Raw genomic sequence first — 27,351 nt, 5'->3', positions numbered from 1 at the left:
TCTAAATGTCTAATTTGATATGGTGGGGAGGAGAGAGGAGGACAGTTTTGTCTTAATATTCTAGAATATGTAGAAATTGAAGTGATAGAGATTATGCAGGTGAATATAAGAGTCACAAATCTATGCTTTGGGTTGAAAATACATGATAAACAACTGTTTGCTTTTATTTTCCATCCCATTCCTTAGTTTGTGCCTTCCTTTCTTCTGCACAGTATCATTTCCATGGAACTGAAATGCCCCAAAACATGATACATGCTGAGCCTGGGGCTTGGTCTATCCTGGTAAATTTCACAGGTCCTAACCTGCTGAGTCCGTCATTGTTTCATGATGAGAACTTACAGGCCCATGAGCCCCAAACAAATGCTGTTCTTGCCTTCTCAGCTCTCACATCCCTTCTGGCAGGAGTTTCCAGGCTAACACAGAACAGGAAAGGGTGAGGAAAATGTATAGCTCTTAGGGTTCAATACAATGAAAGGAAATTTGCTCTTAGAATTGCATTGACACTGAAAAACACTTTGCCAGGCTGGCACCCGGGCCTCAGTCCCCAAGACAAGGGTCCACGTAGGTCTGGGTCCAGGAATCCCAGGCTTGAGAACAGAGGGGCCCAGCTATGTTTTCTCATCTAACCATGCAAGGGGTTTTGCAACAGCTCTTTTCACACAAGTAAGACAAATGCTGCTTATAGTTTTGTTCCCTTTGCTGCATAAAACTGTCCTTAGGGCTCTGTTCCAAACACATAATTGGGAAAGAAGTATAAAGAAGTGACAGCCATGTGCTCTGATATGCCCGGAATGCTCTTTGTGCTCTGCAAATCTGGCATGGTGGGCGGAAAGGCATCCCCACCTACAACTGCGATGTGGGGACACCGGGGGTTTCCTCCTCCAAGTTTGGGAGAAGAATGTCACCTTCCCCTGATTTCAGGACCCCTAAGAGTTGTAGACTGCAGTCATCTCAATGTTACTTGGCTTCCCCAGCTCTCAAGTACACACACACACACACACACACACACACACACGGCCCCCCCTAAATACTTCAGGAGGCCTTTTCTCTCCATCCCCTTAGTCTTGTCTGGTGAAATAAAATCACCTCAATCCGGAAGCCTTTTTCTCCTCTTTCTCATCTTACCTTTGAGTGTTGAGGGTAGATTATTGTCTTATATTGTTACATCCTTAGCAATCTTTAGCTTAGACGTGTGCTCAGTGCCAACTAGGAACCAGGCATTGTGCTAGAAAGAAGGGTAAGCCATTCTCCGTGCTTTTGAAAATCTGGAGGTTAAAATTATCCATATAAACAAATCATTGCATTACAATTTCATAAGCACGTTATAAGTGATGCACATGGACTTCCACTCAAGCAGCTGGGAGAAAATGATTAAAACCCCCAGGAGGAGTCCATGAAACCCTCACAAGGAAAGTGATATTTTAGCAGAGTTTTAATGATCGAGGAGGGATTTGCCAGGTGGGAACCCCCAGGGACAAAACTGCATCGGAACATGGCCAAGTCATGGATATGAGGATAGAAGTATGTGGTATAAGTGTCTGGCAGCAAATGAGGGTGAAATGTTTATAGAACTCAGGGCTCAAGAGCCTTAACCAACGCTGTAGTGTTTGGAGTTTTAGCCTAGGAAAAATGGGGCATCCTGGGAGGCTTTTAACCCATTTATGCCTGTGGTTACAATTTTTTCAGTGTGAAAATGTAGACCTTGCTGATGCCCTCGAGCAGTAGGATATAAATAACTCCCACATGTTTAGCGTTCCAATAATGGAACACCAGGCATAAATGGGTTTTAAGCAGGGTAATAGTATATTCTGTTTTAGAAATACAATCCTAAAGCAAAGGCCGTAATCAGAAATAAGGAAAATACCAATTTGTTTACAACAGAGTTGAAAGATATATTCTTCCATTAAGGCGACATAATTACAAAAAAAGATCGACGCAAGAAATCAGAGAAGTGTCCCAGGAAGAAGAGATCCAACGGACATGGCCCACCGAAATGCCTTCCTCCGTCCTTCTCTGTTTTTTTTTTTTTTGTTTTTTTTTTGGTTATTGTTTGTTTGTTTGTTTCTGAGACAGGGTCTCACTCTGTCACCTAGGCTGGAGTGCAGTGGTACAATCACAGCTCATAGCTCACTACAACCTCAAACTCCTGGGTTCAAGTGAGCCTCCCACCTCAGCCTCCTAAATGGCTGGGACCACGGGTATGCACCACCAGGCCTGGCTAATTTATTCATTTATTTATTTTAGTTTTGATAGAGATGGTGTCTTGCTGTATTGCCCAGGCTGGTCTTGAACTCCTTGCCTCAAGCAATCCGCTTACCTCGGAGAATACAGGTGTGAGCTACCACACCTGGCTTCTGCACCCTCCTTGATGGAACTAGTTTGGATTTTCTGGCCACATTTATAGATCTGCATCCAAACCCTGAACCCAATAAGACGTTTTCTCTGAGACCCGTGCCTGGCCTGCCTTGCAGCTGCCATCTGTTGCTCCCTGCTCCAGGGAAAGCCGGTCAGTTTCCCCTCTCCCATCCTTCACCCTTCCTTCCTGACTCCCAGGCTCTCTTCCTGTTCAGCTAGAGGCCCCCTCCTCTACCTGCATCTTCCTTGCTTTTTTGTATTAATTGCTGAGTTGCTGTGCCATGGGAGGCTGCTGCTAACAAAAGATTAGCCCTTTTTACAGGAGGAGATGATTAAAAAAGGAGAGATTTTTGTTTTTAAGACAGATGAAAGAAAGCCCAAGGAGATGTGTGTTTGACCCTCCAACATGTTTCTTCAGGCTTCCTGCAGCAGTTCTTAAAGGCGCTTCCAAAGGCAGGCTTTATGAATGCAAAATGAAGTCAGTGCCTTGTGCCTGCTCCAGAAGAAAGGGAAAACGGTGCTTTTATAGACAATATTTCCTTTATGGCTCATGCCGCTCCCCTGCCCCCGTGCCGCTGCACCACTTCAGAGGCCTGCTCGACCTTCTCAAGGTCACTCCACTCAGCAGGCCCCTTGTGCCTCTCCCAGGGACCAGCAGAGAAGCTGAAAGGGCCAGGTTTTGTTTTCTGTTTCTCCTCAGTCTCAGTAGAGTCCTTGCCCGGGGGCAGAGACACCTGAAGTTCCCAGCAGGGCGGTCCCAGTTAACTACCGTGGGACTCCTGCACCTCTCTGTGGAAGGCAGCCAGAAGGCTGTGCCTAAGCTTCTCCAGGTTTCCTCCCTCCAACACCTCTTTGTAGCCCAGATGGGGGCTCTAGGGGCAGCTTGAATGAGGACTCAAAGTGCAAACGGGTAAATGTCCATTCTCAATCTCCATTATACACCCTCCTGCTTCCTTCTGCTTCTCAAACAAGTGTTTGATGCTAATACTTTGCAGTCTTAACTAGATTTCGCTTCACAGTTAGTATTTGGCTGTACACCTGCCTGTTAGTTGTTTGCTGACATCAATGATTTCTGTCATGGCTTGCATATCTCCAGTTAGTGGGGACAGTGTTCCTCCTCTGTAGGCCCTGACAGCTTTGGAGGGTGCAGATAATGTCTTAGCAACCTCTTGCCTGCTGCAGTACCTGCCTGGCACCGTGCTTGGCACAACATTGATACTTGCCACATGCTACTTGATTTCTGTTTCTCCAAAGGTAGTTTCTGATGCATGATGGGTGAACCTGCTTTGGGGTGATATGATGCCTCTGGAGTAAATTAAAGGAATTGCCTCACCCTCCACTGAACAATAAAGTCAGGTTTGTGGTGTGACAGAATGGAATCCCTGACAAAAGTTTTGCAGATGATCTGAGTGCCGATGTGATGTCTGCAGGGCAGGAGTGATTTAGCTGAGAATACGAGAAAACAATGTCACTGATGAACTTGGGCTTGAGTTAGAATCTTTGTGTGCCAAAAATCCTGGAGCTTTGGACAAGGCATCTACCATCTCGGAGCCCCAGTTTTCTCATCTGCAAGGTGAAAACAAACTGGTTGATACCTCATAAGGTTCTGCAATGAACTCACACCAGCCTCAAAGTAAATACTCAAAAGTGGCAATTCTTTTTGCCCAAAGGCTGATCATTATCTGGTAGAGAGGCACAAGATTAAAATTTTACCTAGAATGCTCTTCATATTTTCAATCACATAAATGTTATACAGTTTTCAAATGTTAGCACCTTCTAGATGCTTCACCCCTACTCTGCCTCTCCTCTCCACAGAATTCATTTTTCTTCCTCTTCAAAAGTCCAAGGATTTCACAGCTGCCTCTGTCATAGTACTTCCACTTTCTAACTTACGTAAGCTTCTTACAGGCAGGATAGGGGTTTGCACATCTCAGCAAATATTTTGCAAACGTGAGCAAGAGAAGACAGGCGTTTTGTCTCCCTCTTTTGGCCGGGGAGGGTGTTGGTCATTCCTGGACCAGAGCAATCACTTCTCTCAATCGACAGAACAACTGAGTGACCCAGTGATTAATAACTGGCTTTTAGTTTAGGGGAGGCCTGGAAATGCCCATTAGGGGGGGGCACTGAGGCATTGCACATTAATCCTAAACATTTCCCCTTAAACCTAAATGAAATAACTAACTGTTGCATAATTCAATAAGAAGTCCTGGCTGGGGGCCACGCTACTTTCGGAGTAACCAGTGAATAAGTACCATCCACGAAACTATTAAGTTAATTTAAAATCCTGACAATTTAGCACCACTCTGGTGAGATAAGAACCATTTATTAAAAGGCACAGTTCATTAACCCAAATGCTACTGGCATATTTGCTCAGAGAAAGGGGTGGGTCCGAACTTCATCAGGAAGCGTCTCCTCTCCCTGCCCAGGAGCCAGCCCTGGTTCCAGCTGCAAAGCCAGGAAACCTCGAGGGCAAGAATGTCCTAGGAACTGTTTCTGACCCATGACTCCTTCCCCTTTATACCCATCAGGGATGACCCTGTAGTATTTGAGTTAAGGCAGAAAGTATGACAAAGCCCAAATAGAGTGCAAGGGAGGTGCTGGAAGCCTTGTGTCCCCACTTTCAACCTTTCTGTGGCTCTTCCCTTTCTTCAGCCTCCTCCTCCCCTGGCTGACCTGTCCCACCCCTGGGTCCGAGGAATGTTTCCCACGGATGTTCTGCATGTCCCACCTTTGTTCTTAGTCACTGGGATTTTGAGTCTGCAGACCGGATGCTGCTATAAAATATTACCCAATTCCACGAAGTGCTGCTTTCCAGGGCATTGTATGTAGCTCCTGTATACAAACTGACAAGCAAAGGACAGTGCCAGTGCAGAGGGCTGTCTTTTGTGACACTGTTTTTTCTGGCCACATAATAGATCTGCTTAGGCGAAAACTTACTGAATCTCATGACAGGCACATTGAGTCACTTCGGTCCTCTCCTGAGAGCCTTGGGTTTCTTCCTTCCTTTTAAAAATCCAGTCTTGTAACTATATTCTCTAGACACCCTCAAGCCACTGATAGAAATGGCAAGTGGAGTTAGTTGGTCTGGCTCTGGGACCAAGAAAATAGTAAGCCAGTGCCTGTGGCTAGAGACAGACATGCGTCTTCAATATTTAAAACGTAAATGTTACTCTGTGGTCTTAACTGCAAAAAGGGAACATCTTAACTTTCTGAGTCGTTTTAATCACCTTGAAAAGAGACTTAATGTGAACCAATGTTTGTATGAGGAAAGTGCCTTTACCTGTGGTCTTTGGAGCTGCTCAATGAAAAGTTACTTATGCGTGTACATTTTCCATTTCCCTAGAGCACATTTGTGCACTCTGGGAGGAGGGAAAGAGCTTTTATCCACTTCTCAGAGTGATATACAGTCCTTCTCCCTTATCCACATTTCAGTTACCTGCAGTCAATTGAAGTCCAAAAATAGTTAAATACAGCACAGTGTGATATTTTGTGAGAGAGATCAAGATCACATATATATCACTTTTATTACAGTATGTTGCTATAATTGTTTTATTTTATTATTAGTTTTTGTTATTAACCTCTTAGTGTGCCTAATTTATAAATTAAACATTATCATATGTTATATATAGGATGGATAAGAGGAAAAATAGCATATATAGGTTTTGGTGTTATCCAAGAGTTTCAGACATCCACTGGGGATCTTAGAACTTATCCCGTGAGGATAAGGCAGGGCTGCTGTAGTAAGGTTGACTTGACTGTGTGGCAAGATATTTGTTTGTGTAAATTGTTTCAATATATTCTTAAAATCCCTCAGAGAGATAAGGATTTTAATATGGCCACTAAATTAATAAGTGACCAGAAAGTAAATGAAGTTAAACAACTTGTCCCAGTTTCTAGATAGAAAGGAGGTATATTTCATGTTTTGGAGGGATGATGCTCTTACATTCATATATCACTTCCCAGTAATAATAAAGAAATTTTCTTTCCCTTTTTAACTCTGACGTTATTGAGCAATTATCTACTATTTACCAAATACCACCTTAAGTCTTAAAGATCAGTGATGAACAAGACAATACCCTGTCATTTTGAATTAACACCTTAGTTGGAGGAAATAAACAATATGCAAGTAAACAAATTAACAGGACAGTTTCGGAAAGTTGCAGGAAGTTACACAGAATACCTGATAGAGAAGGACGGAGTGCAAGTAAATAGGGTAAAAGAGAAAGGGCTCTCTGAGAGTTGAATTGTGGAATGCAGCCAGCAGCAGCAGATCTGGAGGGAAAACCTTCCAGGAAGAAGACATGGCAAGCGTGCAGTCCCTGAAGTAAGACCAAACTTGGCAAGTTTAAGAACCAGAAGGAGGGACAGGGTTAGTGGAGCATACTCACTGAGGAAGATGGGGATGTATGAGGGTCTCTAAGAGGCAAGTGGAGGCCAACAGACCACAGAGGAGGGATGTGGATTTCATTCCAAGTATAAAGCCGAGTGACAAAATTGGATGTATGCTTGGAAAGTATGTAGGTTACTGTTTGAAGAATGGATTGTAGGAGGCATGAGATAAAGGATGGGTTGAAAATGAGCAGGCAGCAAAACCCACCTGGAGGCAACTGCAGGAGTTCAGGCAAGGTGCCTTTCATGAAGGTATTGGCGCAAACGTGAATAAATATGGATTGGAGATATATTTATAGGTAGAACTAACAAGAAATGCTAATGGATTTGATGTTAAGGGTGAAGGAAAGGGAAGGACAAGGAAAAATCTTAGGTTTTGGTTTGGGCAATAAGTTTAGAAGTGTGCCCTTAACTAAGGTAGGGGAGACTCAGGGAAAAACAGCCTCTCACTGGGGCAGAAGATAGTTGGACTACAATTTCCATTTCAAACACATATTGCATCAAATGGATGCAATGAAGTTCATGGGGAAGGTCTGGGCATTGATATAAAATTGGCAGTCAACAGATGTAATCTATTCTAAGGTGTGTAATTAACTTAAATGTCACCAAGAAAGAGTGAGGGACACTTTCAATTGGTCATACCAGCCTCCCTTGATCAGAACTCTTCTGCTATTCCAAGGGATTTGCCCATTTCTCCCTGCCTTAGGTTGAAGCGTAACAGACAACCTTTCATGTGTCTCAACAACAAAATTGTCAGCTGTGGATGTTCTTTCTATCTTTGGTCCCATAAAGCCCTTAATTGTTGTTTTGCAGGGGAATACAGAATTGTGGTCATTCTTCCATAGACAGATATGCACTTCCCTATTATCAAATTTACACCCTGCTGTTCCCTTTCTATGCATTGCTGTGTATGTGATCATTTTTATTTCAATGGTGAATCACTGTGTGATTCAAAGAATCATTTTTGAAGGAATTTTAAATGGCAATTAACCCTAACACATGTAGTACCAGCAATGCCTATCATTCAATGAAGGGAAGGGAATGTGACTTAAGTCGGTGCTTGTTCAGGCAATGGCAACTAAACCTCTCCATTGGGCAGGTGCAGATTATAAGATGCTATCGATTGAAGGATGTGTCCCAATTTCAGAGACATGAAAATATGGGTGAACCAATGAACAAAATCACATATTAAGTGTGGGATGTCTTTATTAATCTGGAGTTCATGGGGAAAGTCTGGGCAGTGATATAAAATTGGCAGTCACCAGTATATAGAGGTCACTGGAAACCACAGGACTGGATGAGATCTCCCGGAGAAGTGGATCGACAGAGGAAGTGCCTGAAGACCAAGCCCTTGCAGACCCAGCATACAGAGAAGAAGATGGAAACAAAAGAAACAGAGTAGGGTTTAGTGAGGTAAGAAGAAAGCCAGGAGGGCGCGATGCCAGGGAAGCCAAGAGGAACAATTTCACAAAGACAGAAAGGGTCATCTATGTCAAGCGCTGCTGAGAGGTAGATTAAAGATTGGAAATTGAGCACTGCACTTGGCAATATAAATGTTGCTGATGACCTTGATGATAGTAGCTTTAGTGGGGTGGTGTGGACCAACGCCAGGCTGGAAAGCGGAAGTGCGAGTGCTGAAAAAGTGAAGACCGTACATGAAGATCTTTATTGTAAGAAGCTTTACCGAGAAGAAGAGCAGAAACATGTGTTTGTAGCTAAAGGAAGAAGGGAGGTCAAGAGAGATTGTTGATGTTGTAGTTGCCATTTTAAATATGGGAGATACTTGGTGAGATTTATGTGCTTATGAAAGTGACCGAGTGGAGAGGAAATATGCAATGATGTAGAAGAAAGAGGAAGACAATTGCAGGATTGAAATCCTTGAGGGGAGAGAGGAGAGGCCCCAGAGCATAAATTGAGATGTTGAACTCTAAAATGAAGAGAAATATTTTTTTCCATTATAACAGGAGTGAATTTCGGGCCCTACAAATGAAAGGCAGGTATACTGAGATTTGGTATCTGGAAGATAAGTTAGTTCCTGATTGCTTCTGTTTTCTCAATGAAATATGAGTCATTCACTCCAAGTGGGAATAAGGAGATTTTTGGAAGATTATAAAACTTTTGAGGAGGGGGAGAAGATACGAATTAGATGTCTCTGAAGAAAGAAAAGCAAACCTCCTAAGAGTGCATAGTGGGATTCCTGGGCAGTAGTAAATACCCATTTGCAATTTGTTACTCTGAGATTTTAAAATGACACAGACCACATTGGGTTTTTTGTTGTTGATCTTGTTGTTGTTTGTTTGTTTGTTTCTGCCAGCAATATCTAGTTCTGAAGGTTCAGGATCAGAGAAAGTGGATAGGTGGTGTCAAGCAGACTTGAGATTTTTGCCAGAAAAATACAATAGAAGGAAAGAGAACCAGAGAGTTGAGAGTGTCTGCAAGAGTGATCATAGGACCAAAGCATCTATAGAAAGTAAGGAGTGAAGTGAAAATAGGAATGGAGTGAAAAACTGGGGGTTTATGTGTAGGTGATGTGCTGTAACATTTGGGACACAGAGGTGGACTTGAGCCATTGCTCACTCAGTTGAATGTCTCATTATTTTACATGGTCACCACTAGGGACACCTCCAGCAAAGAGGTGAGTCTGTCTGTGACTGGATTGTAAGTAAACGGTGTCTCCTCTCAGGGAACAGTGACAATTCAGGAGACCTAAAAATCTCAGAATCTGGAAAAAGTTGTAAGCAGATTGGTTATCTGTTCCTTTTATGCAGTCTAAGCTTTTTCTACTGCAATTAAATTGGATTTCGACTTCTTCAGTCCCCAAAGCCTAATGAAGAGCAGCTGTTTGTCATCCACATGGAGTATCCTTTATTTTAATTGTGAAATTTATTAAGTCACCCCTTAAATTTCTTTCTTCTTCTGGACAACACCATTGCCTTATGACAGTCCTCACAGGCCCTATGATACAGCCCTTTGATCATTCCTATGGAGCATCTCTAGGGTACTACAGCAGATGCTGTAAAAGTCTAATACGAGTTCTGGTAAAGATTCAATAGTACTTATATGGCCAGAGGATATGTCATTCTGCCTGGACTTTTCATTCTGGATTATATGCTTTAAGAATTACTTTTTAGACAGTAGCATTCTCTTGCAGGCTTATGTTGGTTCTTGGTAGTCTCTGTATATCTTTCCATTCTGAGTGGGCACGCACGAGGGAGCTGATGGCTGGACTGGCTCTCTCCATTGGTTGGCTTGTGCTGTTTTCCTATAGGCCCCATTAATGTGGTCCATCTTCTGTGTGACTCCTTTTTTTCTCTTAGTTTCTTGTTTCTTTGACACTTCCCATGGAAACTAATCTGCTAACCCCTATTTGGCCACTGGGCAAGCAGGATTCTCCAATATTTGTTTTTTTTTATGACTTAGTTTTCTTTTTCTTGGGAAGATAAGCAATTTTCTCCATTGACCATGCTCCTCTGAACACCTCAGTATAAACTGCTGAATCCTAGACAAGTTCTTGTGTAAGGAACTGAGTATTATAGCAGAGACCACAATAATTGCTAAATATGGATCCAACATTTCATCATGGTGGTTATGACATGACATGTGATTTTCATGGTGTTGCATCCATAACATTATTTTTGGAATATAATCTATGCTTAGGGCTCTGTGAAGCCAAATGCTCCCACCCATATAGGTCAATGACGACCCTTTGCCCAATTCCTGCCAGCTGTCTTTCCAAAATTGGCACTACATCTAGAAACTCTCTTCGAATAACTACCTGCTCACAGGGCATGCTATTCCACAAGAGCAAGGTGTCTTCTGCCAAGACTTTGATGGCTGAGCAAGACATGGCTAACAATCTCTCCTACATCTGTAACTAAGAGGCCAAGGAGTGGCATTAGTCATAATTTAGTCTCTCTCGGTGAAGGTCCTAGTTTAAATTAATATATATATATATATATTTCCAGTGGCCTGACTCACATAATGATGAGGATAATTATGGGGTAATGAAGAAGTTTTCAATGGTAAAATTCATCTGGAGGAAATTCTTTATGATTTCTAATAGTTTACCATTCTAATAGTCTCAAGTAGAACATCTTTTTCAAATGCCTAGTATCTTCAGAGAGTAGAGGGGCACAGGTGGGTATAAAGGATATCCAATGGAAGACAGAGAAAGAAGTAATCACTACTAGGACATCTGAATTCCAGAAATTAAAATCATGTCTTTACTGAGTATCTACTGTGTATCAAGTATGGCTACATATTACTGCACTTATGCTTATAACAACATTAAGAGAAGGTATTACAGTTCCATTTAATCAGGTTAAATAACTTGCTCAGATCATATATCCAGCAGAGGGCCCATCAGGGATTTGAACCCTTGTCTACCTGTTTTCAAAATCCATGTTTTCACCCAAGGAAACAACTAAGAAGAGACTTCCCAATAGTCTACCATGAAAAAAGACACTTTCTCAAATGCTACAGCTCTCTTGATGGGATGTGGCCCTCTGGTGGGATGAGGTAGATGACCTGAGAGTGTATTCTTTGTGTGGTGGGGTATGCTTTTTAAGGCCTCTAGGTGTTTTTTTGTTGTTGTTTTTTAATTAAAGGCTAAATATTTTTAGGTTTTGTGATTGTGTTTTGATCTATCTCTTGCTTTCTCCTTTCCACTTCTCCTGTCTCTCTCTGTTTGTCTCAAATTTTCTGTCTGTCTATGCATGCCTCACTCTCCTTTTTTTTTCTATTTCTGTGTGTGTGTGTGTGTGTGGCAGGTGGTGGGGGTGGCAGGGAAGGTATTGCTGAAGAAGTTCAGTATCAGACTCCAGAAACATAGAAGGCCCAATGTTAGACCCAAAGAGAGCAGGAAGAAAAGTGGTTTTATTCAAAGCTCAAGGAAGGGAGAGTGATTAAATGATAACACATATCCTAGATTTTCTAAAACATTCCTTATTTCAAATGCTTTGGTACATTGTCCACATAAGCATATCAATACTTACTGGAACTTAGGTATCAGCTTACAGTTCAGTACATAGGGTTTCTCTGTGAAAACAGAAACTTCAGATTTTCTTTTCTGGTATCTATTCTAGTCACCAGATTCAGAAAAGAAGGAGGTAACAATGTGTTCCATGTCGACAATGCCCATCAACACATTTACATCTATTCTGGACTTTAATTATCAAAATCATCTAATAGTTGACAAAACCAAAGCTGGGAGAGACAGTAAATAAATTGTTCAAGGTCACACAGTAAGTGGTAGCATCAGGATTCAAGCCAAGGTCCCTCTAGTTCTCAATCCAATGCTTTTGACCAACACTCCAGGAATTTAAACTAGAGACACGGTCCAGGAATAAAGATTGTGCATTTGGATGGAGCTCCTCTGGTGCTTTGTGTTTGAGAAAATGAGCATGGTCTTCAGCACAAGGGATAAAAGCCCCAGCAGAGCCCTCACAAAAGCTAGTGGGAACAGACACTGAGCTGCAATTGCTTCGGGACAGCTGGTAAACTGAGGGGACACAAAGAGAGATTGGAGAGAAAGGACAGGTGACGTCCTGTCTATTCATTTACAGCCTTGTCATCCTCCAATGCTCTCAGCTTTACTGGGGCCCTTCTCGGCTTCCTTATGCTGATGGGGGGTGGGTAGGGTAGCTAGATATCCATCTCTCTTTCATTATTACAACATGCTACCAATCAATGATGAGCTGTTAGGGCAATCAGGCCCCATACATAGCATAAATTGGGATGAATCTCATGAAAATGATATTTTCATACATCAAAATAGGTGCATATTAGCAATTTCATGTGTACCCAATCTAATACCATAATCATGATCTGTGCATAGTTACTTTTCCCGCCATGACAGAGCACCAAGCACATGGGCAAAAGAGGTTGCTGTCTGGATAACCAGCCATCAATTTCTATGCTGGAGGAAGAGCCATCTCAGTGATCTTGGAAAGCCAGCCAGTCAGGTGCAGAGTCCCAAGAGTCCTACATTGTGCTTTCCCCATAACTGGTTTCCAAATGGGCGCTAAGGATTAGAACAAGAGCTGACCACATGAGAACCATGGCCGGCCTCATCACATCTCTTCTCAAATGTCTGGGGACACTGGGTGAGGGGCTCTGTGTGCTGAGGGTAAGAATATAGGATTAGCAGCCACACTTCCAGGGCTCAAAGCCCCACCCTATCACTCAGTTTCTGTGTCAGTTCAACTATCCTCTTCAGTCTCCTCATCTGTGAAACTGTGACAAATATAGCAATCTTGTAAAAATGAGCAGATACAATCCATACATAACAACTGGGGTTGTACCTAGCACCTAGAAGGCAGTCAGCAAATTTAAACTACTGTTATTACTGGAGACTCTTCTTTTGGGTTGTAGAGCCCTGATGTCTGTACATTAATCTCACTGCAGGACTATTCCAGCTCTCAATATTCAGAATCGTGAGTCCATCTCTCTTCTACCATGCTTGCTATCCCTGTAAATTCAGGGCAGGAGAGGTTCAAAGGGAGATAACTATGGACTCATGGACATCAGCTTGGAATGAACATCCTGGCAGCAAACGAAGGATGCTTTCTTTTTAAAGAACAATGGACCTGAGTTTGGGGTGTGAGGAGAAGAGGGGAGTTTTAAAAGGGATTTAGGGTCCATATGCACATGAAGTGTTGTCGGCAGCTTCAATGCATTTCTCTCCAAGTGCACTGTTTGCACCACTTCCAAATACATATGAATGCCGCTGTGTTTAATTGCATACACGTTGTTTACAGGTGCTACAATATTTATTGCAGTTTTTATTGTAATTTTTTCTCAACCACTGGGTACTAAAAATAAAATTACTTTCATGTAATGTTCAAGCCTTTTATTTAGAAATTCTGAAAACCACTATATTATATAATAGAAGTAATGTGAAACCAAGAGACAAAAGACCTCACTTGGGGTCTGTGTTGTTTTACTAACTGAATGCAGGGTCTGGGATCACTTTGTTTTTCCATGCCTCAGTTTCCCCTGAGTAAAGTAAGAGTATTGGTGGTAATAGAATGTATAGTGATCGTGTGTAAGGAAATAATCGTAACAGTGGAATAAGGCCATAATCATGGAGATGTTCACTGAAACATTATTTACAACAGCAAAAAATTATAACAACATAAATGTCCAAACACAGTGCAGTGGTATTGTACATCTACTTGATGTAATATAATGAAACCAATTAAAACGATGCTCACTAATACTATGTAACGACATGGAAAATTGTTTCTGATCTATTCTTAAAAGAAAAAAATGAGATATAAATGATATGATTATAACTACATAATGAAAACCATGGCAGAGAATAAGAAAAAATTAGAAAAAAATACATTAAATGTAATTGTGCATGAGTGACTTTAAATCTTTTTAAAGCTTCCTTTGTATGGTTTCCAAATTATATTTAATAAGGATACATTACTTAAGCTAAACAAAATACATCAATAATAATCAACTGAGAATGTTGGGTTAAGTGTTTTCCAAAGCCCTTTCAGTTCTAAAATCCAACTGCAGTCATGAAGATTTGATGGTATAATAGATTCGTGAAAGCCCTTTCAAACATATGCAGTGCTACATTATGATAAGGCCTTATTGTTATTAACTTGGTCCCAAGCAGAACTAACACAAATCCACTAATAGGGGAAAGTAGCCATGTGAAAAAGAATCAGATGACACAGTGATCACTTGCTATTAGAGCTCTTTTTGGCCAGAATATTCTTGATACAACCTTTGAAAGAATAAATTTTACACAGCTTTTTGACATGCAGTCCTCTCTGCCCTTTGTACTGACATAATTGTCAAGCAGATTTTATTGCATTCTCAAGTGAAGGGCAGACAGATGGCCGAAGCCCAGCTTGGGGACTGGTGTCTACTTAGACTATCAGCGGTGCTCTGCAGGGAAGGGAGAGATGAGTATGACTGTCCCTGTAAGAACTGGGGACACGTACAAAGACTGGAAAAGAGAAGGCATGGCTGGTGGGCTTTCTTATAGAAAACCCCCAGGAAGCCCATTTATACATCCTGATGCCGAAGGGAACTTGAACACAATGAAGGATAAACTCAGGAAAGGAGCTTGCTAGTCCAAATCAGAGGTCACTAGTTATAACTCATGCCAGAACAGGAGAACTGATAGGACACGTCTTTATTTCATTCAAGGTGTATCGCCTCATGCCCGCCCAAAGAAAGCTATGGGAGTGGGCAAAGCAAGATGAAATAATACAAAATTAGAAGCTAGGCTTCAATTCAGGAGAGCTAGGCTTGACTCATGACCTTGAAAACTACAAAATACATCAGCCTTGGACTAGCCACATTACCTCTTAAAGCCTCAGTTTACCCCTGTATAAAACGAGGTTAAGCTATTTTGAAGGAGTCCTTAAAAAGGTAAAATGATAAAATTGATGAGGCATCTGCTACCTAGTTGGCCCTGAGGGATCCTCTCAGCTGAACATGTAGATTTCAGGCAGCCTTGAAAGTAAATTCAAGTGTATGGTTCCAAAGGCCTAACACGAAGATGGATTATGCCTAGAAAAATGAGACAGTGAGTCAAAAATGAATTAAAAATGTCTTGTCTATTTTCCTCATATATTTGTGTTTGCTTTTGTTAGAGCACTCAACTCTGGGGCATGTCACTTGACAAGACAAGAAAAATTAAGAGCTCAGATGGTCAAAACAGGACCACTTTTTCCCAGTTATTCCTGAGTGACTGTCTTAGCCCCTTGGGAAGACTCACAGGAAAGCAATAAAATCACAGGATTTACTAGATCATGGCGTCTTAAAAATATAGAGTCCAGAAGTAAGGGAAATGAGGCCCAGAGAGGTGACGTGAGCTTCCCAGAGTTGCACAGCTAATCAATAACAGAATTGGTGTTCACATTTATGTTCCCCATTTTTTTTTTTTTTTGAGACAGAATTTCACTCTGTTGCCCAGGCTGGAGTGCAGTGGCACAATCTCAGCTCACTGCAACTTCCGTCCCCCGGGTTCAAGCAATTCTCCTGCCTCAGCCTCTAGAGTAGCTGGGATTACAGTTGCCCACCACAGTGCCTGAGTAATTTTTGTGTTTTTAGTGGAGACAGGGTTTCACCATCTTAGCCCGGCTGGTCTCGAACTCCTGACCTCAAGTAATCCACCTGCCCTGCTGCGGCCTCCCAAAGTGCTGGGATTACAGGTGTGAGCCACCACGCCCAGCCGTATGTTCCCCATTCTTAATTTAACTTCTTTCACCATATTTGTTTTAATGATTCAAAATATACTTTTATGGCTGGTGAAATATGATCTAAAAGCAACAGCCCGAGAGGTGTGAAGGTGTACACATCTACGAGGATGAAGACTGCAGAGCTGGAGGTCAAGCTGTGCATAGGAAAGTGGCAGAGAAGCGCAAGAAATGACACTGATACTATGCCTGGCACTGCGATCGGTTTTAAAAGTCCAGGACGATTTCAATGCCAGTTAATATTTTATAGATTTAACCCTTATCCTTGGAAATGACAGATATGGACCCCGTTTTGTAGGTGAGGAAGGAGGTTGAATGTTTTGCCCAGTCTCATTGCCCATCAGTAGCAAAAATGAAGCAAGTGGTCAGCTCTCTTGATAGAAAGAAAGATAATTCTTTACCTGACTGCTTTTTACCTGCTTTTCTGGAGCCTGCCCTTGAGTGTTGGGACATTGCATGAACAGTTCTAGACCCTGCTCACCTCCGGAACCCTTTCTGCCCCCTCACCTCTAGGAGCTGCACTGCCACGTCAGGACCCTGGGTCTTAGTGGGTAAGCCAAGAACTTCTCACAGGTTGTTGCTTGAGCCTTGGGAGGCCAAAGGTAGTCAAATATCTTTATTTGCCCAGAACTTTAAGCCACTGGGTGTTTTTTAGAAGATAAATCTAGACAACCAAAGAATAAACTGGGTTGACATCTGGTAGCAGGGACAGGGGTCAGAGGAGAAAAAGAACAGAGGAAATCAGCCAGACTTCATCAACCCCACCACGCCATTCCCAGGCGGGCAGCGTGGAGACACCAGCCACTTCTCCCTTCACAGTTTTAACTAAAAGGAGCATTACAGAGGTGAATTAACATTTAAAAAGAATGTAAAAACTCAGAGCAGTTCTAATGATGATTAATGGAGAGCTATAAGGGGGCCATGACCTGTTAGTGTCATTAAATGGATTGGCAGGTTTCTGAGCATTAATTATAAATAGCCACAGGAGTTCTCCTGCTTAATGGAATGATGATAAATCCAAGTCTCAGAAAGAGAAGAAGAAAGGAAAGAAAAAAGAGAGAAAAAAGTTTGCACGTGAGTGTCTGCCTGGGTGTTGTGGGGAGCAAGACAGAGAGTGTGAGAGCAGAGGGAATGAGATAAATGATAAATTAGACCCTGCCAGTCAATCACATTTTCTAAATGTTTTATGTCCCAAAAGCTATAAAAGCAATATTCCTCTCTGCCCTTATTGGAACCATTTCTGTTCAGCAATCATATCAGTTTCCTTGGGGACTTCAACTGAAATGTGCTTTGCCTTTTCTTTTTATATCTACTCTCCAGCCTGTGACCAAGGAAGGGTCAGAGTCCACACACAAATGGGCAGGACAGAGACCCAGTGACCAGGAGAGGCTGAGAGCAGGACTGAGAGGTGCTGGCAGGGGTCATGTGAAGGCAGCCTGGCTCCCACTGCCACCTTGGCCAAGTAAACAACAGCAGAGGGGCTTTTAGTTCCCATCCCTATGTAGTCTCAGAGAAAGGTCCCGTACCTAACACCCCAGCTGTTAGGCTCACCAAAAGTGTTGCTGACTGGATAGACTGCAAGCACCATGAGGGCAAGGATTGATTTCTGTTTCACCTGCTTTATTTACTGTTTCATTCCCAGAACCTAGAACAGTGCCTTAGTGCACCATTGACACCCCGCAAATATTTGTTGAAGGAAGGAGTGAATTGACCAACTTATCCATGATTAAGTATGCACACAGACCTGATTTCCAAAGCTGAGCTCGACGCTGAGATGCCTGAGTTCTGCAGAGCCTCTCAGTAGATGGACGTTCAGATAATGAGGACACCCCTTTAGAAAAGGGCTCTTCTTCTTAGATAGCCTTCGCTGGTCCTGAAGTGAAAGGATGCCAGCTTTTCTCCTAGCCTGATCTTTGAAAATGCACTCAGAGCTGCTGCATTCTGGGGCTGGAAGATTTGTTCAGATAAGAATCCAGAGAGGTGAAGGCATGGCTCCAAAGTCACTCAACAACTAGCATTAGTAGAAGGGCCGACACTGAGTCCCTACTCAGTCTTCTCTCCATAGAGCACCCAGCCTCTCTCCTTCTCGCTCTGACTTCTCAAAAGGTGGACCAAGCAATCTCAGCCAGTGAGGGGGCCTAGACAGGCAAAAGGCTGGGGGGCAGGGGTGGGGAATCTCCCTGGGAGGCCCTCCACAGGTGACCAGACTCTTCTGGGTCTCGGCATTACCTATGGGGAAGAAGAGATGAAGAACGAGAGTGGAGTAGAGAGAGAAATGAGGGAAGCCAGGGGAAAAAGAAAGAAAGAAGCTTCAAGCTGGGACTGGGAATCATGGACACTTCTGGACAATGTTGTATTTTTGTGTGTGTCATTCCTTTTCAAGGCTTTCCCCTGCAAGTCATTATTTCAGCTGATTGGAAAATCGTGTTGAAAGACCTGCTTCTCCGGTACAATTTTCTTCATATCCTATTAGTTGCAATACAATTACAGAGAATACATCAATTCCTGGCCTGCCTGCTGTTGCTGCCAGAGCCGCCTATTAAAAAGCGGCCTTATTAATGGAATTGTACATCTAGGATTAATCGGCTTGCATTGGCCATTTACATTTCTCATTCCACAAGCACTTTTGTTTGCTTAATAGGCTGAAGGAGGTAGGAAATGACACAACAAAAGCCTCTCCCAATTGCACATATCACTGGTGGATTTAATATCCCCTTCCTTCTTTCATCCTCAAGTGCTTCACAGGGATAAGATCTGGCACATGCCACTAGAGAAAAGTGAAGCTGCAGCTAGGCAGCGATTGGTGGGGAAAGAGGGAAGGAAGGAGGGGCGGAGAGAGAGAGGCATGGGCCAAAGGTAGGTCTTTGCGCTGTTGGGAAGAAGTACAGGCCCTCCCTCTCTGTTCACCCTGGGAGGTGGTGGTGGGGGCAGTAGGGGGAGGGCACAGGGCCAGGAAAGAAGCACCCAGGATGGGCACAGGAAAGGGTGGGCGGTTGCTGCTGCTCTGCACTAATGGAATGGGCGTGATCTCCCTTTTGCTTCGTGTGGCTTCTGCAAGTCATCTTTATCCAGGCCTAGGTGGCAATCCTGGTGGGACCCTCCTCCCCTTACCTGCCATCTGTCCATTCCTCCATCACTTCCCATTTGTGGTTTAGGATTAGTAAATTCCAAGTCTCTCTACTACTATGTCAAGAAGAGCACAATTTGACATGAAGGAGCCCATGTGTGGGGAGGTGGGTGAGATCACACAGGCCCATGGGGCTTTCTTTTGGCAAGGACTGGCATCCCAGTCTGGGGATCCACTTCAGAGTTTTGGGAAGGACAATTGAGAGCAGGGTCCATGAGCTCCCTGGACTCAGGGAGATGGGCTAACAGGTGGCTGCAGCAGCAGTCTGCTTACGAGAGGGCGTTCCAGACAGAGAGAGCCCGTCTGAATAAGCCCAGCATGTGATTATTAATCCCTGACGGCAGGGGAGTGGTGTGGAAAGTAGGGTAGAAGGGAGATGAGGATGCCCTAGGCCTTCCCTCATCCACAGGGACTCTCTGGAGTTTGTGGGCACAATACACTTAACCCTTCACTTACCTCTACATTAAAGCAGGTGAAGCCCAATCCACCCCATATTGCCCTGCAGGGAGTTACCTGGGATATCAGAGATGCACAGGCACTCCAGGGAAAAGCCAGTCAAAAATAATAGACCTTGGTTCTCTTAATCAAATTCTGATCTCAAGAGAAAGCAACCTTCCAGTCTTTCAGAGCAGGCTGAGGCTTGGGAGGAGGAGTGCATGTAGATTCTGCCACTGGGTGGAGCTTCTTAATTAAAGGAACAGGCAACAGGCATCCAGACTGGGGAGAGCAGGGAAAGTGCTTCCTCTCCTCAGGCAGGTGCCCATCAACTCCTCCTGCCCTCTCTTCAACCTGCTCCAGGAGGCGATGCTTATAAAACACATCCTTCCCAAGGCGAGGCTTTATTGAATTTGCTCTTCTCTCTCCCCTACCCTCACCCATGAGCCAGGGAGGTCTGTGCAGGTCTGAAATGATAGACAGCTAAGGCCCATGAAGCCCAACCCCTTCCCTTCAGGGGCTCTGTGGTTGCACAGAGGACTCCCATCCCTGGGATGATATCACCGCGGCAGCAGAGTCAATGTGTATTGAAACACTGTAATATAGTATGACTTTTTGCTTTAATGGAATTTTCCTAGACCACTAGGAAAAAAGACTCCATTAACCAAACTACAAAGGCCTCTACTTATTAGTATTTTAGAGCAGTGGCAAAACATTTCTTGAATCTAATTATTGCTGACAAATATGAAAATTGAAATCAAAGTTAAATTTTCAGCTACAGTGCCTCATATGCCAGCCTTCTCTGACTTCAACTATTGCACCAACACGTTTATTCTTCCAATAGTTTCAGCAGAAGATTGGTTATTTTCCCTCTCCCTTAATACAGCCTTCTTTCCTCCTCCACTCCCCCCTACTCCCTCCCTGGCTTGGACCCTATATATTTTGAAGCATTAAATCTGACATATTCATCTTGGTGGCTGGCACTAGGTAACTAACTTTATGTTTACCTGTCACGGGTGCAGAAATGAGCCGCACAGGGTGCTGGGAGCCTGTTTCCGTCTCCCAACCCTCTCCTCCCGCACCCAATCCTAGCCTTCTTCTTCTTCTTCTTTTTTTTTTTTTCAGATAAAAGTCATTTGACTGATTTCAAATTCCTGGTGATATCAGGACAGAAAAAAAAAAAAAAAGACTTGTCAACACCTTTCTTTCTTTTCCCCTATTAAACATACTGTAAAAATCAATCCCTTTTGTCACTTCGCTCTGCTTGCGAGAATGTTTAATGGATGTCAAGGGAGCTAATGATCGCTGGTAGAAAATTCATTTTAGATTTGCTATTTATAAAGTACTCAGTACTCAGGTGGGAAATTAACATGAGGCAAGGAGTGGGGCGGGGAGGGCCAAGCTTGGCAGTGGAGAGCTGGGGCCCTGCCAGGCTGGTAGTTGCTTTGTGTAGGTGGCACCCAAAGCATGTGGGGACAGAGAAGTATGTGGCGGAGAGGCTGCGTGAGAATGAATAAGGGTACAGACTCAGGAAACATAGAGACCTGGGCAAGTTGGCCTTTCTGAACTCAAATATTCTCAGCGCTAAAATGCTATCTACAACCCCTACCTCACAAGGTTGAGGGAAAGATTAAATAAAATATCACACATAAAACATTTAGCAGTGCCTGGCACATGGTAGTAGCACACGTGTAGGAAGTGTGCCTTTCCCCGCAGCCCCGTGTGGTTAGGAAGATCAGGACAGATGGGTCAGCACAGAATTGCTCCAGGACCTCACCTGGGACTGGGCATAGTAGTTCACACACAAGCCCACATAGGAACCCTGAGTGAGCACCTCCTGGTACCTCTGGCCAGGTAACCAGGTCTGCTGGTGGTTCTCAAACTGAAGTATGCAACAAAATCATGCAGAGGGCTTCTTGATCCACAGACGGCTGGGCCTCCTCTCAGAGGTCCAGAGTCAGAGGGCTCTCTGGGGGTGGGGCTTGAGAATTCATATTGCTAACAAGTGCCAGGGGACCCTGATGCTGCCAGCCAGGGACCACACTTTGAGAACCACGGAGATACACATGCAAACTAAAGTGTCTCCCTGAAATGCTGATGGTTACCACTGTTTCCCAGGCCTGCACCACTTTCTTCTTTCTAGCCCGTCGAGTTGGAGCAAGTCCTTTTCCACCCCGACCTCAATCCTGTGTAGGACTCAGGATTTTGAAGTAAATCACTGAATGCTAATTAATTCCTCCCAAATTTTACATCACTGGTCAAGTGTAGGGGCCAAGTGCTCAGGTTATTTTTCTGGTTTGCTTCAATGTGTAGCCAAGACTCAGTTTCCCCTTCCTGTGTGCAGCTTGTTCCTCCATTGCTGATAGTCTGTTCCCTCCAAATCTCATATTGAAACGTGATTTCCAGTATTGGAGGTGAGGCCTGGTGGGAGGTGTTCGGGTCGTGGGGGCAGATCCCTCATGAATGGCTTGGTCCCCTCCTCAAAGTAATGGATTCTCAATCACTCGAAAGTTGGTTGTTTAAAAGACCGTGGCACCTCCCTCTCCTCTCTTTCTTACTCCCTCTTTTACCATGTGACATGAAAGCGCCCCTTCTCTTTGGCCACGACTAAAAGCTTCCTGAGGCCTCACCCAAAACTGAGCAGGTGCTTGTGCCACACTGATACAGCCTGCAGAACCATGAGCCAAATAAACCTCTTTTCTTTGTACACTGCCCAGTCTCAGGTATTCCTTCATAGCAATGCAAATGGACCAACACAAGCACCCAGAGAGATCAACCTTCTGCCCCTCTCCCAGTTCTCTCTATTGCATCTGGAACTCCAAACCAGTGGCCTCATCCACCCCTCACCCTTCTGGTCTCCTTTCCCCGGGCTTCCCTTGGATGCTTCGCTGTTATATTTGGATTAACTGCAAATCTCCTTTGATTACTCACTCTCTGTTGAAACAGACAACCTGTTGCCACGTGTTTGATTACTGAATCCCAGGGGAGTTCCTATTTGTAACGCAGCCAGTTACAGCACACCCAGCCTTACACACAGTCTCTGGGTTGCTATTTCATTGTCTAAGAAGTTGTTTTCAGTTTCTAATTTTTCAATAATAAGCTTCTCATGAAGCCCTTAAGCTGTGAAAATAAGCCGAAAACTGCTTTTCCAGTCATTTACATCAACACAAGCTGATCAGGAGGAGGAAAAAATAGGAAATAGTTTTACACGTTCTTCCCGAGGCTCTAGAAGCCTGGGTGGATTGCCCATCCAGTCTGCAGGTCTAGAGAAGCACAGCGGGAAGTAGGGTGGCTCACGGCACACCTGCCACCAAGGCAAATGATAAATCCTGAAATTTCTCCTGACGCCCGCCAGGCTGCCGCTTTGCCAAGGCTGGGCAGATATTCTGGGCACCGGCAAATTGTTCTGTCAGCAAGCCGCTCCCCCAGCTGCATCTCATTAGGAAGCTTGTCGTTCACTGCCCAGCCACAGCATCAAGGTCCCACCCTCTGAGGTGGCATCCTGTCACCTGGGGCAGGTAAGGGGTGGCTGCAGGAAACCTGCCCAGGAGCCAGGCCCGAGGCAGGGAGCTCAACCTCCTAGAGCATTGCTGCTTATCTCACTCAGGGTCATGTGAATCAGGGCCTGGCCCATAATAGGTGCTCAGTTATTTGACTAGAGGGAGGACTTGCTGGCATGTAGACTACTTTCAACCACCATCTTTCTTTTTCCTTTTCTTTTCTTTTTTTTTTTTTTTTTGTGATGAAGTCTTGCTCTTGTCGCCCAGGCTGGAGTGCATTGGCATGATCTTGTCTCACTGCAACCTCTGCCTGCCATGTTCCAGCAATTCTCCTGCCTCAGCCTCCCAATTAGCTGGGATTACAGGCACGTGCCACCATACCTCGCTAATTTTTGTATTTTTAATAGAGATGAGGTTTCACCATGTTGGCCAGGCTGGTCTCAAACTCCTGACCTCAAGTGATTCGCCCGCCTCGACCTCCCAAAGTGCTGGGATTATAGGCAGGAGCCACCACTCCAGGCCAACCACCATCTTTCTCCCTATGTTCTCTCCCTTGCTTTCTCTTTCCCCAAATACAGATCTTAAAATAATACAATGAGCCAGAAAGAGCAGCATTCTTTTTCTTCCCTGCCAACTCATACACATTCCTATTAAAATGTAAATAAATAGGCCATTAAAACCCACTTCTACCTTTTAGACACTGATTCTGATCAGGCTATTTCCACTATGTACCTAATACTTACGGGCAAAAGGTAGGATGCCTGCTAAAAACAAGAAAAAGATGCCCAATTAAATTTGAATTGCAAAAAAAAAAAAAAAAAACCCAAAACCCAAATGTCTTTTAGTATTAGTATGTGCTCTGCATAATAAAAATCATTTGTTGGTCAGGAATTTAAATATATCTGGTGTCCTGGATTTTTATTTGCTAAATCCGGCAGCCCTAGCCAAAGGGAATCTATATGTACTTACATAGATAAATGAATGTACATATTTATACGGCTTACACACTACCAAGCCTCCTCTGTCCCGGTGGCTTAAAGGATTTTTTTCTAAGGTGAGAGTATTCGAGAGACACTGAGGCCCCTCCCAGGAGGCAGGGCCCATGCTGCTGCTTCCTTTTCCACATGTCCAGCCCTGGGAGTGGCCCTTCCAGAAAGAGCTCCCGACATTCAATCTTCACACTCCTTTAAATCAATGGTTCTCAAATTTTAGGATGAATATCCTGAAGGGCTTCTTGACACACAGATTGCTGGGGTCCGGCCCCATACTTTCTGATTTGGAGACCACGCTTGGACAGTCCTGGTCTGATGATGCTAGATGTCACAGACTCCTTTCTCTTTTCCCAGGGCAGATTAGAAACCGGGGTCCCCGGGAAGGCTAATTATAAAAATGATGGGTTGGAGTCAGTCTTGACAAACTTTTGTTCTCCCTTTTTTTTTAAGGGGGGAGTGGGTTTCAAATGTATTTTCCTTTTTACAAATGTTTTTATTGATACATAATATTTGTGCGTATTTATGGGGTACCTGTGATATTTTGCTACATGCATAGACTGTGTAATGGCCAAATCAAGGTGCTAGGGATATCCATCACCTCAAACAATGGTCCTACTTGGGAGAAACATTTCAAGCCTTCTAGCTGTTTTGAAATATATAGTACTTTGTTGTTAACTAAAGGCACCCTCTTCTGCTATTGTTGTTCTCCTTTCTCAGCCTCTTAAATTCTTTTCCTGGTCTTATTTACTCCATCATCACTCATAACTAAGATGAGAATGTACAGTGTTCCACTGTCCTGATCCTGCAGGAAGAACATTTCCGTTAGAGAGCAGCTCCTGCAAAGGTATGGAGCTGTGGAAGGGCACCAGTGTTCAGTGTTTGGTGGGGCGATGGAGCAGAGTGAAGAGGGGAGTGCTGGGGACAGAGCGAGGGAGAGGGAGAGGGAGAGAGAGGGAGAGGGAGAGAGAGAGAGAGAGAGAGAGAGCGCCAAGAAAGGGAAGCAGATGACTTTGATAGGGAGGTCCAGTCACGAGTACCTGTGCTGTCAGCGAGCTTCAAAAACATTGGCTTTTAATTTTGCAATATGAATTGAGTGCCGAAAGTTTTCACACAGTTAATTCAGTTAAATGTGGAAACTACCTTCCAAGGAAATTCAAATATCCTATTTGAAAGATGAGGAAAATAAGGGCTTGGGGAAAAAACTCAGCCCCTAAAGTTAATGATAGACTGGGATGAGAAAGGATATTCTGATTGATGTGGAGATTAAGAAATGTATTTGATATAATAAGCTTTGTAATTTGTAAAGATAAAAACATATCTTTTTAATTCCTTAAAAAGGCAATGCAAGAAAGGAGTAAGTGGTGAGCTCTGGATATGTTTGGGAGATGGCCCTAAATGGTAGGACCAGAATCAAAAAAAGGGATAAAGAAAGAAGACTGGGGTAGATTATATTTTTAGTTAAAGTCCAGAGAAAAGACAGTGGCATGAGGGAAAAGTGATTAATACTGCACAGGATTCTCTGGTTCACTCATCAGCTGTCTCTCCCATTACACAAGCAACTGGCTTAGTCCTTTTTGCTTTCTTGGAAAAACCAGGCTGCAGGTATATGGACACAAACATGTGGACCTGGACATAGGTGTGTGCAAACACACACTATTTTCCCTGCAATATACTCAGGGCAAATAAAAGCCAGCAAATGCAAACTCCTTTAACTTCCTGCCACCAAGCTTACACGTTTACCTGCCTCCTTCCTACACCACAGACAGCTGATTATCTCTTTTGTTAATTTTCATTTGTCTATTCTAGTAAAATACGCATGAAATAAAATTCACCCTTTTAACCATTTCTAAGTGTACCATTAAGTGGCATTGAGTATGTTTACAATATTATGTAACTATCACTGCCATTCATTTCCAGAACTTTCTCAGCATCCCAAACAGAAACTCTGTGACCATTAAATCACTCCCTGTTTCCCTCCTCCCACAAGCCCCTGATAGCCTCTCCATGAATTTGCCGACCCTAGGTACTTCGTGTAAGTGGAATCATACCTTATCGGTCCTTTGGTGTCTGGCTCATTTCACTTAGCATAATGGTTTCAAAGTTCATCCATGCTGCAGCATGTGTCAGAATTGCCTTCCCTTTTACAACTGAGTAATACTCATTTATGCATAGACCTCATTGTGTTTATCTATTTGTTGATGATGGACACTTGGGTTGTTTCTACCTTCACTATTGTGAATAATGCTGCTATGAACATTGATGTATAAATACCTGTTTGAGGCCCTGCTTTCCATTCTGTTGAATATATACCCAGGAGTAGAATTGCTGAGTCATATGGTAATTCCATGTTTAGCTTATTTTTTTCCAATTCACTGACTGATTTGGTATGTTTAATGTTGTTCTGTTTTATTTTGTTTCGTTTAGACACTGAGTCTTGCTCTGCTGTGCAGGCTGGAGTGCGGTGGTGCAATCATAGCTCACTGCAGCCTTGAATTTTTGGGTTCAAGGCAATCTTCTCACTTCAGCCCCCTGAGTAGATGGGACTACAGGTGTGCACCTCTGTGCCTGGATAATTTTTTAAAAATTTTTTTGTAGAGATGAGATTTTTCTATATTGCCCAGGCTGGTCATGAACTCTTGGGCTTAAGCAATCCTCCAGCTTCAGCCTCCCAGAGTGCTAGGACTATAGGCAGGAACCAGTGAGCCCAGCCTGTTTAGCTTTTTGAGAAACCCCCAAACTCTTTCCACTGTGGTTGCATCACTTTACATTCCCACCAGCAACGCACAATGGTTTCAGTTTCTCCACATCCTCACCAATATTTATTTTCCTTTTTTATTTCATCAGTGATATCCTAATGGGTGTGAAGTTGTACCTCATTGTGGTTTTCATTTGTGGTTCCCTAATGACTAGTGATATTGAAACATCATGGTTTTATGGTAGAATTGCCTTAACCATATGTGTACCCTATGGACTTGAGGGCCTCTTCCATCCTTATCAAGGGAATACTACTTTTTCCTCCTTTCATGTGACACACCAATAGTTTCTTAATGTCCATCCCTCTTTCCATGGTGGTAGGCCCCTGACTTTGTCTGGGCATGTGATCATCCACAGGGGATTGTGAGTCTCCCACACGCTCTTCTACTTAGGTATGGCGATGTGGCTGAGTCCTGGCCAAGAGGAGGTGAGCAAGGATGCCACGTGATGGCCTCCAGGAGCATCTGCAGGGGGCAATGCCTGGGTACCTCCTGCCTCTTCTTCATCTCTCCCTCATTCCACTCTGGCACACAGATGCTGCCGCCTTAGACTGTGGAGGCAAGGCCATGGGCAAC

General features: G+C 43.6%; 1 protein-coding gene and 1 pseudogene across 7 annotated transcripts in view; both read right to left on the bottom strand.

The window, feature by feature from the left end:
- The window catches only part of NTM (neurotrimin), a 965,686-nt gene that overhangs the window by 923,750 nt on the left and 14,585 nt on the right, over nt 1-27,351 (bottom strand). The window lies entirely within an intron of this gene.
- On the bottom strand, nt 26,940-27,054 carry LOC112441302 (U6atac minor spliceosomal RNA; annotated as a pseudogene).

Source organism: Pan paniscus, chromosome 9, assembly GCF_029289425.2.
Source record: "Pan paniscus chromosome 9, NHGRI_mPanPan1-v2.0_pri, whole genome shotgun sequence".
NCBI classification, from domain to species: Eukaryota; Metazoa; Chordata; class Mammalia; order Primates; family Hominidae; genus Pan; species Pan paniscus.
The sequence above is the reverse complement of the archived record's forward strand: the minus strand, read 5'-3'. Positions and strand labels throughout refer to the sequence as shown.